At 41.9% G+C, this 13,100-nt stretch overlaps 1 pseudogene; it reads right to left on the reverse strand.

The window, feature by feature from the left end:
• Positions 1-6,862: 6,862 nt before the first annotated feature.
• The window catches only part of LOC104682672, a 32,891-nt pseudogene continuing 26,653 nt past the window's right edge, over positions 6,863-13,100 (reverse strand).

Genomic DNA, 13,100 nt, shown 5'->3' on the forward strand with positions numbered 1-13,100 from the left:
CCACGGCTCCAGGCCAAAATTTTTATTTAATTTTTAAATGTTTGTGGGTACCTAGTAGGTATATATATTTATGGGGTACATGAGACGTTTTGATACAGGTATGCAGTGTGTAATGATCACATCATGGAGAGTGGCAAGCCTATCCCCTCAAGCATTTATTCTTTGTGTTATAAATAATCTAATTACACTCTTTTAGCTGTTTAAAAATGCACCATAAGGTTATTATTGACTAGAGTCATCCTGCTGTGCTATCAAATAGTAGGTTGCATTTATTGTTACTATTTTTCTTTGTACCCATTAACTGTCCCCACCTTCTTCCCCACCCCACTACCCTTCTCAGCTTCTGGTAACCATCCTTCTACTCTCCGTGTTCATGACTTAGATCGTTGTGATCATTTTTAACTTTTGAATGCCGTCATTAGCAATTTGTTGCATGGTGTTAAGATTTTCTTGTAAACTGAGCGCTACTTAAAAAAATGCCACTGTCTCTTGGAAAGTCAACACATTCGATTCCTAACACTTTAACACGTCCACATTTATTAGATGAGGGGCAGAGGATGCAAGGAGCACCAAAGGGCAGGTCTTTGGGGATGATCTTGCCCCCCGTCCTCTGCCACTAAAGTGGCCACCAGGGACTGGCTGTTCTGGGTTTATTCATGACCCTGGAGCCACTTGCTGTCTTACTATTCAATACGGTTATTTTGTCTTTATTTTTCTCTGATTTCACTCTTTAAATTCCACAGAAATCGTAAGAATTGGCGGAATAGTCCATTTGGCGCTTTTGATTTGGATGCACGTATTTGATTGGCCATAGGTCATAAACTGAGTAGTAGACTGTGTTGTGTTTGCTCTTCTATATTTGTCCTGTATGGATGTAGGAAAATTCTCCTCTGGAACTTAAGGCTCAGCTCTAGTCTCTTGACCAGCATCTTGCAGTTTCTTCCAAAAGTTTCCTTTCTTAGTTTCTATACTTCCTTCATCCTTATATATCCAGTGTGGGAGTTGGTTGGTGCCAACTATGGGTAGAGAAACAGCATTGAGAGCAACAAGCTTTTTTTCTATTTATTAATTATTTGCCAGAATCTCAACTTCTCTGCTTTAGTCTACTGACCAAAATGCTGAAGAATAATCTATTTATTTATTTATTTTTTGAGACAGAGTCTCCCTCTGCCACCCAGGCTGGAGTGCAGTGGCACAATCTCAACTCACTGCAACCTCTGCCTCCTGGGTTCAAGCAATTCTTTTGCCTCAGCCTCCCAAGTAGCTGGGATTACAGGCACATACCACCACGACTGACTAATTTTTTGTATTTTTAGTAGAGATGGGTTTTTGCCATGTTGGCCAGGCTGGTCTTGAATCCCTGGCCTCAAGTGATCCACCTGCCTCGGCCTCCCAAAATATTGGGATTACAGGCGTGAGTATTTATTTCTATAATATTTGCTCTTGTTTTCCATTTTAAAAGCTATAGACATTTTTTTTATTGAAGATTTGGAAAATTTATAAAAAAAATACAAAAGAAATTAAGAATACCTGCAATCCTGTGATGTCAGCTTCATCGTGGTTAACAATTTTGGAATATATACATTTTAATATTTTATATAGTTTTTATGTTGTACAAAATATATTATGGTAAACTAGACAGTGCATTTTATTTAGCATTAAAAAAATTTTATATACCCTATTATAAGTGTTTTCTTATGCCAATAAACACTTTTCAATGATGTTTTAAAATTGTAGGTGCATAATTCTATTACATGAGTGAATCATACTTTATTAAACAAATCTCTATTAATAGAAACTTTTCTGTTTCCAATTTATTTTTGTTATGATAAATAAGATACAAATCATCATCCTTTTACATAAAGCCTTAATTAGCCTTTTATAAGTTGTTTTGGTCAAACTAATCTTATTCATTGTAAGAAATTTAGGAAAATGCATATGGAAAAAACACTTAAAAGAAGCAATCATAATTTCCACCATTAAGAGACGTTCATTAACTTTCATTGTATATTCTTTCAACCTTTGTCCATAGGGGTGTGTGATTTAAAAATTGGGAACATGTGGTTAGTTATTGCTTCTTGACGCTGACAATAGCTAACACTTAGTCTGCACATGCCATACTCTCTTCCAAGTACTTCTCATAGGTTTAATTTATTCTCTCAACAGCCCAATGAAAGAATCCTTTTATAATTCCCATTTTATAGGTGAGAATGGGAAGACACTGAAGTACAGGAAGGTTAATTTCAGAAGTGAAATTCACCTGTCCGATGTGCCTTTTCCTCAGGGCGAAGCTTTGCTAATCTGAGAAGCTAATCTGAACTAATGCTCAGTAATGGGCTAAATGCAGCCCCTCTAGGGGAAAAACATATCTGCATGCTAAAAGGGGCATTTTGGAGAGTTCTCTATTGCATACCTATTTAGAAACCTGGAGAGAGAGAGAGAGAGAGAGATGGGGCAGGGTTGTGTGTGTGTGTGCATGTGTGTGTGACCCTGAAACAGCACTATTTAACTGACAAAGGCCAGGTGCCATGGCTCACGCCAGTAATCCCTGCACTTTGGAAGGCCAAGATAGGAGGATCACTTGAGCCCAGGAGTTTAAGACCAGCCTGGACAACATGGCGGAATCCTATGTCTACAAGAAATACAAAAATGAGCTGGGCATGGTGGCGTTCGCCTGTAGTCCAAGCTACTGGGGAGGCTGAAGTGAGAGGATCGCTTGAGTCCAGGAGGTTGAAGCTTCAGTGAGCTGCGATTGTGCCACTGCACTCCGGTCTATGTGAAAGAGTGAGACTCTGTCTCAAAACCACAAAACCCAAGCAAGAAAACTGACAAATGACTCAAAAGCCTGGCCCTTGTGTACACAGATAGGAGAAATTAGAGATTTTTATTAACACCTAGATCATCCTTTAATATACGTATTCTTTGATTGACTACCGCCCTGGTACGTTTTGTTGTTGTTGTTGTTAATAGGAGTCAGGAAGTGCTGCAATGATTGGAAGTGGTATTTTAAGAGTAGCAGGGTTTATGCTTAGGAATTTTTCTTTTCATTTATTTATTTATTTATTTATTTGAGATGGAGTTTTGCTATTTTGCCCAGGCTTCTTGGTTCACTGCAACCTCTGCCTCCTGTGTTCAAGTGATTCTCCTGCCTCAGCCTCCCTAGTAGCTGGGATTATAGGTTCCCGCCACCACGCCCGGTTAAGTTTAGTATTTTTAGTAAAGACGGGGTTTCACCATGTTGGCCAGGCTGGTCTGGATCTCCTGACCTCAGGTAATCCACCTGCCTCAGCCTCCCAAAGTGCTAGGATAACACGCGTGAGCCACTGCTCCTGGCCTTATGCTTAGGAATCTTAACAGTGAGTTCAAAGTTGAAAAAAATGAAGTGGATGATCTGAGGGGTGTACAGGGTATTTTAGAACCTAAGATAATGAAAACAAACACAATGACACACACTAGATTTTCTTAAAGGACAGAGCCTAGGAAATCAATACTCCTAGCTCCTCTTACTCGTCAATGCCTGGGTAAATTCAGAATGGTTATTTCTGTTTGGCAATTTATAAATATGAGCTACTCTTTGCTCAGACGAATAGAAAATATTTCTCTCCAATGATGGATATGGCCATTTTACACCAGAGATAAGACTGGTAAGAAACAAGCACTAGGAAAAATGCAAGCAGAACTCCCATCCTCTTCACTTTCATTCAACTGGACCTTTGAGGTTGAGCTTCTGGAAAGACCCTGAACATTCCATGCAGTAAACAAGATTGCAGAATGTCCTTCTAGTACATTGTTCTCCCAGCAACCAACACCTTGCTTTACATTTGCCTTTAATTATAACCTTAGATAGAAGGGCAGGAATTGCCAGAGCCAAGAATTCTTTTTGAATTTGCATCACAAACATCTCAGTATCTTAGGAATTTTCCCTTTTCTGTGTTTTTTTTTTTTTTTTTTTTTTTTCATTTTGGTAAGTTAGTTTCTATGACACTCCAACAAATAGTGGTTCTCTGAGAATGGAGACCTAGCTTCCAAAGAACAAACTTGGCTAAAACATGTTTCTTTTCCAGGTAGGCACTGTTCTGCAATTATAGGGGGACAGCCCACACATCCTAATGAATGCATATCTGCAAACCAAGAAAAAGGGTGGAACAGGACTTCCAAAGAATGCCCTGTAGTTCTGCACCCCTCTTCTAAATCTAAACTGTTGGAGGTTCTACTTAGGTTATGCAGATATACCTCCTTTATCTGCTCTGTAGGTTTAAATATGTTCTCTGTTACCCACTGTATAAATTTCACATTATTATAAACTCCCAAAGAAAGAGATTGTTTTCTTTCAGCCAAATCAAGAGTACATGTCCCTATCCCTTCTCTCACTCACTGATCCCAAATGGAGAATTCAGGTGCTGACACATCGCCCATGCATCCCTTTCGTTCTCTGCAAGTTGCCTGATCAATGAGATGCCCCGTGATCCCTGGACAGGCTCTGATGCTAGGATTTAGGCAGCTAGCTGCACCCTCTGAGCACACTGCAGGCTGTTGCACCACCTGTCTGCCCTTTTTTACTTGCAAAATGGAAATCTCTCTAAGCTCTATCATCTTTGACATTGCTGTAAAAAACCAGTTTTAGTGATAAGATGAACCAAGCAGAATGGCAGGATGGGATATGTGGCAGGGATATATTTTTGACCCCATATTTTAAAACTTTAGATGCAGCAGACATATCTAAGTAAAGTTGTGCCTTGCCTGCTAAGACGGAAGATTAATATCCAATAAATTACTCCCCCAAGTCCTTAGTCCTGAAATTCTTAAAGCACAATACTGTACTCTATCATAGTAAATCAATTCATCTTCTTCTTGTGTTTTTTCTCATTTTATTTTTTTGATTAATGTGTTTTTATTTTCACAAATGTCTCAAAGGTCCTTGCCTACTATGACATTTTAAATATATCGTTAATATTTGAATTTTTAAAAACCAAAGTCACAGAATTTTCCTCTTTGAATATTTAAAAGTAGAATAGGGTAAGGGATTATCATTTGAGAATTATTTTGATCCTATTCTTTCTGGAGGCAGTAGAATTAATTTGACCTTTAAATGTCTACCTCAGACCTATGCTTCTCTAAAAGCATAATCTGAGTCAGGTAGGGAAGACCGAAATTTCTGCAAAATGTGACACAATACATGCAGGAGATGCTTAATTAAAAGACAAAATAATCTAAATTTTAAAAGCTGTAGCCTGATCAAAATTAAGAGATACGTTCTTTTTCCCTTTTCATATGTCCTTTTGGTTTTAGGGTGCAGTAATAAATACATTATAGACGTGAATGACACGATGTAGATTATTTTCTAATTCAAATCTTCCTGTGTGAGCCTGAGAAATATTTTAGTTTATATGCCTCATCCTTCATCTATAAAATGGTATAAAGTTTATTACTTTTCACTCTTGAAGGCAGTGTGATATGTTAGAACGAACTTAAGTTTTGAAGTCAGGGATGCCTGAATTTGAGACTCATTTTTTTGTCTTAATATTTTTTCATGTGATATCAGGCAGATTCTTGAACACTTCAGAGCTTTATTTTATTCACCTGTAAAATGAAAGACTATATTTTGATCTTAGTTTTGTGGTGGAGATTTAATGAGATTACATATGTAAAGCATCTGGCATGAAAACTAGTAGTAGATACTCAGCAAATGTCAGTTTTTTTCATTCACTCTTTCTTCTCTTAGGCTGTTGCATCAGATAAGCGTTTTGGATATTGCAAATGTTAACACACACGGCACTTACAAGCTGCTGCGTAATCTGCTAAGCATTTTATATGTTGCATTAACACATTCAATTCTTACAATGACTCTATGAAACAGATGATATTATTGTCTCCATTTCACAGGTGAAGGAACTAAAGTACAGATAAATTAAATTTACATGATTAAGGTTGCAAAGCTATACATAGTAGAAGACTATGGATATGAACCCAGGCTGTCTGGTTTCTGAGTTCCCCTTTGCTTTTTTTTTGGAGACAGTCTTGCTTTATTGCACCAGCTGGAGTACATTGGTGGGACCCCAGCTACTGTAGCCTAGAACTCCTGGGCTCCAGTGATCCTCCTGCCTCAGCCTCCTAAGTAGCTGGGACTACAAGGGCGCACCACCATGCTTAGTTCATTTTTTAAGTTCTTTGTACAGATGGGGTCTTGCTGTGTTGCCCAGGTTGGTCTTGAACCCCTGGCCTCAAGCAATCTTTCTGCCTTGGCCTCGCGAAGCACTGGGATTATAGGCATGAGCCATGACACCCCACCTGAGGTCCCCTTTGAACGACTAACTTCTAGGACCCTGATAAACAAACCTGACAAACCTGACCAGGACCAATTAGAGCTGGAAGGCCCTTAGGAAATCTTGTCCAGCGCTGCCCAAGCTGTTTAGAACACACATAGGATTCTTAGTAAAATATATTTGGAAACACAAAACAGTTAAATTGGTGTTCCTTGTAAAGCTTTATTAGAATGTCTCATGGAGGCATTTGGTATGCTAAAGTTTATTGTGAATCTCTGAGCAAGCGTACATATGTGTGCAACACTGTGATTCTCAAAAACTCTCTGGCCACATAATTTTTTTTCTTTTTTTTTTCTTTCCTCCCCTCCCCCAGAGCTAGCTGAGGTTTTATTTTGGTGGTGGTGGTGGTGGCGGGGAGGTGGGGAGCGGTGGGGAAGCAATTGAATTATTTTGTAGCTGGAGGCATGGGCAAGGGGGGTGACCAGGCAGTAAACTCCCCAGAGGGTGGGCTGAGCCTGGGGTGGGTCTCCCAGCGGCCTCCCTCCCTGGCTCTGGGGCAGCCGCAGGAGGGACAGGCTGGGAGCGGCTGCTGCAGCCCTTCACTTGGGCAGGACGTCATTGGACTCGGACACCAGCTTCCCATCACGGGTCTCGATCTTCTTCACAACCACGTCCCTCGGGGAGCTGGTGCGGCTGAAGGAGCTGGAGCCCGCGCCAGAGCCAAAGCTGGAGCCCAGGCCGTAGCTGAGGCCGGGGCTTGTGAGGCCCCCATAGGCTGAGCTCAGACCACCTGCATAGTCGCCAGTGGTCTTTCTATGGATACTCTTGTTCTGCATCCCAGACTCCAGCCGGCTCTCCTCGCCTCCAGCCGCTTCCTGTAGGTGACGATCTCGATGTCCGGGGCCAGCGTGACGTTCGTTCATCAGCTCCTGTTGCTCACGCAGCTGCCGCGCCACGTCCTGCCGGACCCGCTGTAGGGCGGCCTCCAGCTGGGACACCTTGGGGTTGGCCTTCTTAAGGGCCAGCTCCCCACGCTGCTCTGCATTTGCAATGGCGGCCTCCAGGCAAGCCTTCCGGCCTTTGAGGCCCTCAGTCTCAGCCTGGGGCCGGCTCATCTCCGAGAGCTCAGTCTTTGTACTCCGCAGGTGATCCCCGTGCTTCCCAGCCAGCGTCTGCAGCTCCTCATGCTTGATCTGGTCCATGCTCTCAGCCTCAGCCCGGCTGCGGTTGGTGATCTCCTCCTAATGCGCGTTGGCCTCAGCGATGATGCTTTCCATGTCCAGGGAGCGGCTGCTGTCCATGGACAGCACTACAGACGTGTCCGAAATCTGGGACTGCAGCTCCCAGATCTCCTCTTCATACAGCTGCCTGAGGAAGTTGATCTCGTCAGTCAGCCCTTCCAGGCGAGACTCCAGCTCTACCTTGTTCACATAAGCTTCATCCACATTCTTCTTGATGGGGACAAATTCATTCTCCATCTCTGTAAGCTTATTGATCTCATCCTCATGCTTGTTCTTGAAGTCCTCCACCAGCCCCTGCATGTTGCCAAGCTCCGCCTCCAGCTTCAGCTTCTCCTGGCCCAGAGTCTCCAGCTGCCCTCTAAGGTTGTTGATGTAACTCTCAAACATGTTGTGCTTGTTGCTCTGAGCCGTCTTCTGCTCCTGCAGGAGGTTCCACTTGGTCTCCAGCATCTTGTTTTGCTGCTCCAGGAACCGTACCTTGTCGATGAGGGAGGCAAACTTGTTGAGGGTCATGATCTGTTCCTTCTCCAGGGTGTGCACGGCCTGGATATTGGGGACCACCTCCAGATTAAGGGGGCTCAGCTGGCTCTGGTTGACTGTGACAGCAGGGATGCCTCCCATGCCACTGGCGCTACCATAGACTCCACCCAGGCCACCTTGGAAGCTGCTGATACCCACTCGGGAGAAGCTTGAGGAGCTGATGTGGGCACCGGGCCCACTTGTGTAGGAGTGGTTGCTGAAGGTCTGGGGGCCAGAGGTGGACACCTTGTAGGATTTCTGGGTCACCCTGATGGATATGGTGGAGACAGGAGTGGAGGCAGGTGGGCTGAACCAGGCGGAGATTGTAGAAGGAGCGGAGAAGCTCCTTTTTTATGGTCCGTAAATCTTTTTTAAGGAGCACTTGGTAACAAGTCTGAGATTCACAGTTTAATGCATGTCCATGTAATCTGAGTGTCTCATATTGCAGTGGAGAAATGGATGTCCACACGTGGAATGGAACTTGCTCAAGTGGCAGATGCTTAATTGGTGGCAAAATTGAAATAAAACTCAGATCTTCAGCCTCCAAATGGAGTGTTCTTGCCACTATGCCACATTATAGCGCACTAGATAATAGTGCCTGAGATAAAGAAGCACAGTATTTTCTTTTCAATACTGCCTAATTTATTCGGTACAGTGAATAGAACCAACGTATATCTTTCCACTCTAATATTTCCACTTCTAAGCAAATAATTAATATAGTCCATGGCATTATTTTCCTGTTACTCCTGCTTCTGGGGCTGTGCATGGACCTCTTAAAAGCTAGACATCAGGCTGGGCGCAGTGGCTCATGCCTGTAATCCCAGCACTTTGGGAGGCTGAGGCGGGTGGATCACAAGGTCAGGAGTTTGAGACCAACCCGGCCTATATGGAGAATCCCTGTCTCTACTACAAATACAAAAAGTAGCCAGGCATGGTGGCGGGCACCTGTAGTCCCAGCTACTTGGGGCACTGAGGCTGGAGAATTGCTTGAACCCAGGAGGCGGAGGTTGCAGTGAATCGAGATTGCACCCCTGTACTCCAGCCTGGGCGACAGAGTGAGACTCCGTCTCCAAAGAAAAAAAAAGAAAAAGAAAAAAGCTAGACATCAGCCTTAGGGCTGGTTCTTGGTTGGTTATTGTGTTTTCAAGTACCTGAGATCACATCTCTAAAGCGCTCTTCAGATATGTGGGTAATATGAATCAAACAACTTACGAACACAGTTCTAAAAATCTTTGAAGCATCTTTCACCCTGCCAGAGGTTTGCATATTACATCTGAGGAATCTTACAAACACCTGGTGTCAGGTAAACAATAACAGGTGAATTCTAGGAAGGGGGTGGATTGAAAAATGTGGGCAGGTCAAACATGAAGGATGGGAATAGAATTACGGTGCTGCTAGTAATTTTGTAAACCAACTTCCTAAGTTCTAAAAAAAGGTGGGGGGGAAGGGGGACCTAATTTAAGTCAGTAGCCACCGTCAGCCCATCCTTAACTGAGAGAAAACAAAATAGTTTCAAGGGAAGCTATATTGAAGTCAGCTAATATAGTGAAGTCAGATCATTCTGATGTATCCTAATTCTCTGTAATGATAATGATTTTGAGTTATGTCCCTATTAGGATCCGCTAAAGCATCCTTAGTGGCTAGGTGAGGTTTTGAAGACGAGCAAGTCAAATGGAAGGTTTAGAGCATCTTGTGTTATCATTCTAATTCCGGAAGAGTAAATACTCAGAGTAAAAATTCCATAAGTAAATAAATACGTATACCAAGTGTATGACAACAGGGCACCAGAAGACCTGGAGGAGAGATTTCTGGAGGAGAGACTCTGAAGAGGAGAGTAGGGCAGTCCTCTGTTCTCATTCTTCTCCTGTAATCACAGTGGGTTTACAGATGTTTCCCCTGCCCCTCCAGTGGGCAGCTGGTTCTGTAACTGTCTGCAGGCCAGGGCTGCGAGCAGCCTGCTTACAAAGATATATTTGATATGCAAATGACAAGGCCTAAAACGGAGCAGCTGATAAGACGCAAGACCAATTTCAAGTGAGGGTCACAGTGGGGGGAAACACAATGATGAAATTCATGAATTACACTTCTGTTTCTCCTTCCTTTGTCAACAGGAAATATTTATTAATTAAACCAAGGAAGGCTAGTGGGTACTGATGAGCAAATTAGCACATCAAAACCTTGGATGAAAGTTCCTGAGAATAGCAGGCCAGGGGAGAGATCTGGGAAAAGAAAAAAAACTGGAATTTACAGCCTATTTTGATATGAATCAAGTAATAAGCGATTTGTTACATCCAAGGGAAAAAGTTCATGTTACAAAATTGACGTTAATCAATTTAAAATAGTTTTTAGCTTTTTTTCTTTCGTTTGCAGGAATGATGACAATAAGACTCTGGAAAATGGTGACAGGAAATTTGTAATAATTCTCATCAGATGGTAAATATTTCAACTCACCAACTCTCATAAGAATATATACAAATTACAGTGGAACTTAAAAACAGTACAAATAGGCACAAAGATAGTTAACACGGTGAAATTACTTTCTATGGAGATTCCCCAGCTTTTATTTCCTTAACTAGCCAGTTCTGGCATTTCAGAGTTTGCTCTCTTGCCTGCTTCCTGCAAACCTCAAACTTTTAGGAAGCAGTTTCATAGATATATTTTTCTAAAGCCGGCTTGCTGGTATGCACACAGTCGGGCGATAAAGGATTTAAGCAGGATTTACATTTTCACAATCCTCACCCTTGGCAGCCAGAGAGCCATTTCTGCTGCTGCTGGCAGTCTCCCTTGCTTCTCTCTACAATACTTTTATCTTAAATTATTTACTACTTCTTGCTGCTTATTTGCAGCCTTTTCTTTTGGTATTCTTGGTCACATCCATAGGCAGAAAGTAGGCAGATCACCTCATTCCGTAGGTCTTGATTTCCTCATCGGTAGAAGGAATACTGAATCTGTATTCTCAACATATGCTCCACGGTTAGAATCATCTGCGGGATTTGGAACTACAACAGCAGCAACAATACACCTCCTCTCAGAAATTCTGATTTGATTGTTTTGGGGTGGAGTCCAGGCACTGGCATTTTTTTAAAAAAGCTCTGAGAAGATTTTAATATACAGCTAGGGTTGAGTATCACTGATTTTCTAAAGCCTTGCCACTCCAAGTGTAGCAAATGATTCTTGGTCTTGAATGACACTTCTAAATACATTTACATATCTGTATCATATTTAAAACATTCTCTGTACTACCAGAAAAAAAATATACATATGTATTCATTCCTTGGTAACAAATCTGAAATTATGCTCAATGCCAGATAGTATTTATTCAAATATTAGATCAAGTAACTATCATTCTCCCAAATATCACCTTTTGCAAAACTGTAAGATCAATTTTAGAGTCATGTTTTTTTTCCGGAATACTTTTCGAAGTTCTTATTTCCCTTCGGTTTGTTCTCTGGTGCTTTGTGGTTTTAGAGAGAAAAGGATTGGGGTGACTGAGGCCAACAAAAAAATAGCAAAAGAGAGAAAAATGTGTACAGTAATAGGTTTACATTGAAAAATAATATATGAACATTAAAGTCCCTCAGCATGTGAAAACATGGAAACTGTATACTTATAAGTAGAGCTCAGTTATAGTCCTGGCAACGGAGGAGAAAATTACACAGCTTTGTACAAATTTTCTAAGGCTAAGGCATCTTATAAATGTGCTTTTATATCCTTGACCAGAATGCTGGTTAATCTAAAAGAAAGAGTACAAATGAGGATTGAAGACTTGGTTTCTCTTATTACCCTTATCAGATCTCAAGATGATTGAGAACCAATATTTTCACCTTTTGAAAAAAAAAAAAAACCTGGCTAAATGTTATAAACAAAGAGGATAAAAAGAGGGCTATGACTCAAGTCAACAGTTAAGTCTCAGTCTTTCAAGTCTTACATGCAGTTTTGCATGAGGTCTGGGACGAGCATGGAAATAAACATTACGTTGATGACCTTTAAAAGATAAGCTTCCAAAAGTTAACCTAAGAGTCTGGTGGTTTGGATCTGTAATAGGCAGAAAAAAGAAAAGATCTCCCAAAGTTATATTCAATTCCTAACTCTCAGGACCTGTGAATATGGCAAAAGAGTGAATATCACCTTATGTAGTGGAAGATGTGGGTCTTGAGCAGAAGATAAGCGTCTTGAGAAGAGCTTGCATTGGATTATCCGGGGGGCTCTAAATGCAGTTGTGTGTTTCCTTGTGAGACAAGTGGAGGGAGATTAGGTAGAGACACACACAGAGAAGAAGGCAAGGTGCATATGGAGGCAGGGATTGGAGTGATGTGGCCATGAGCCAAGGACACCCGCAGCCACCCAAAGTTGGAAAAGACAAGGAATTGATTCTCCACTAGAGCCCCTGGAGGGAGTGGGGTTCTGCCAGCCGCTTGATATGGTACTTCTGTTTTCCAGAGTCATGAGATAATACATTTCTATTACTTTAAGCCACCAAGTGTGTGGTAATTCGTTATAGCAGCCCCAGGAAACAAGTACAGGGCCCAATAGGTAAGAACAGAGAGAGGGGTAAGTATCACATTGTGTAAAGTGAATACTTGTATGTAAGAGGAATAACTGGAAGGATTCGTCAGAATTCCTTTGTTTGCTATTTGCTTAGCAATTACTTTGTTTTTCATTTTTTGTTTTTTGTTTACTTTTGTTTTTTGTTTATTTTACTACTATTATTTTTTGCGACAGGGTCTCACTCTGCAGCCTAGGCTGGAGTGCAGTGGCATGATCATGACTCACTGCAGCCTCAAGCTCCTGGACTCAGTAGATCCTCCCATTTCAGCCATGTAGCTGGGACTGCAGGTGTGCGCCACCACTCCAGGCTAATTTTTTGATTTTTTTGTAGAGAAGGGGTCTTACTTTGTTGCCCATGCTGGTCTTGAATTCCTGGCCTCGAGTGAACTTCCCACCTTGGCCTCCCAAAGTGCTGGGATTACAGATGTGAGCCACTATGTCTGGCCAGCAATTACTTTCCATATAACATACTTTGTAGCCAATGGTCTTAAGACCAACTAAATAGTATCATCCCTGTTAGATTAAGCAA

Source organism: Rhinopithecus roxellana, chromosome 11, assembly GCF_007565055.1.
Source record: "Rhinopithecus roxellana isolate Shanxi Qingling chromosome 11, ASM756505v1, whole genome shotgun sequence".
Classification (NCBI taxonomy): Eukaryota; Metazoa; Chordata; class Mammalia; order Primates; family Cercopithecidae; genus Rhinopithecus; species Rhinopithecus roxellana.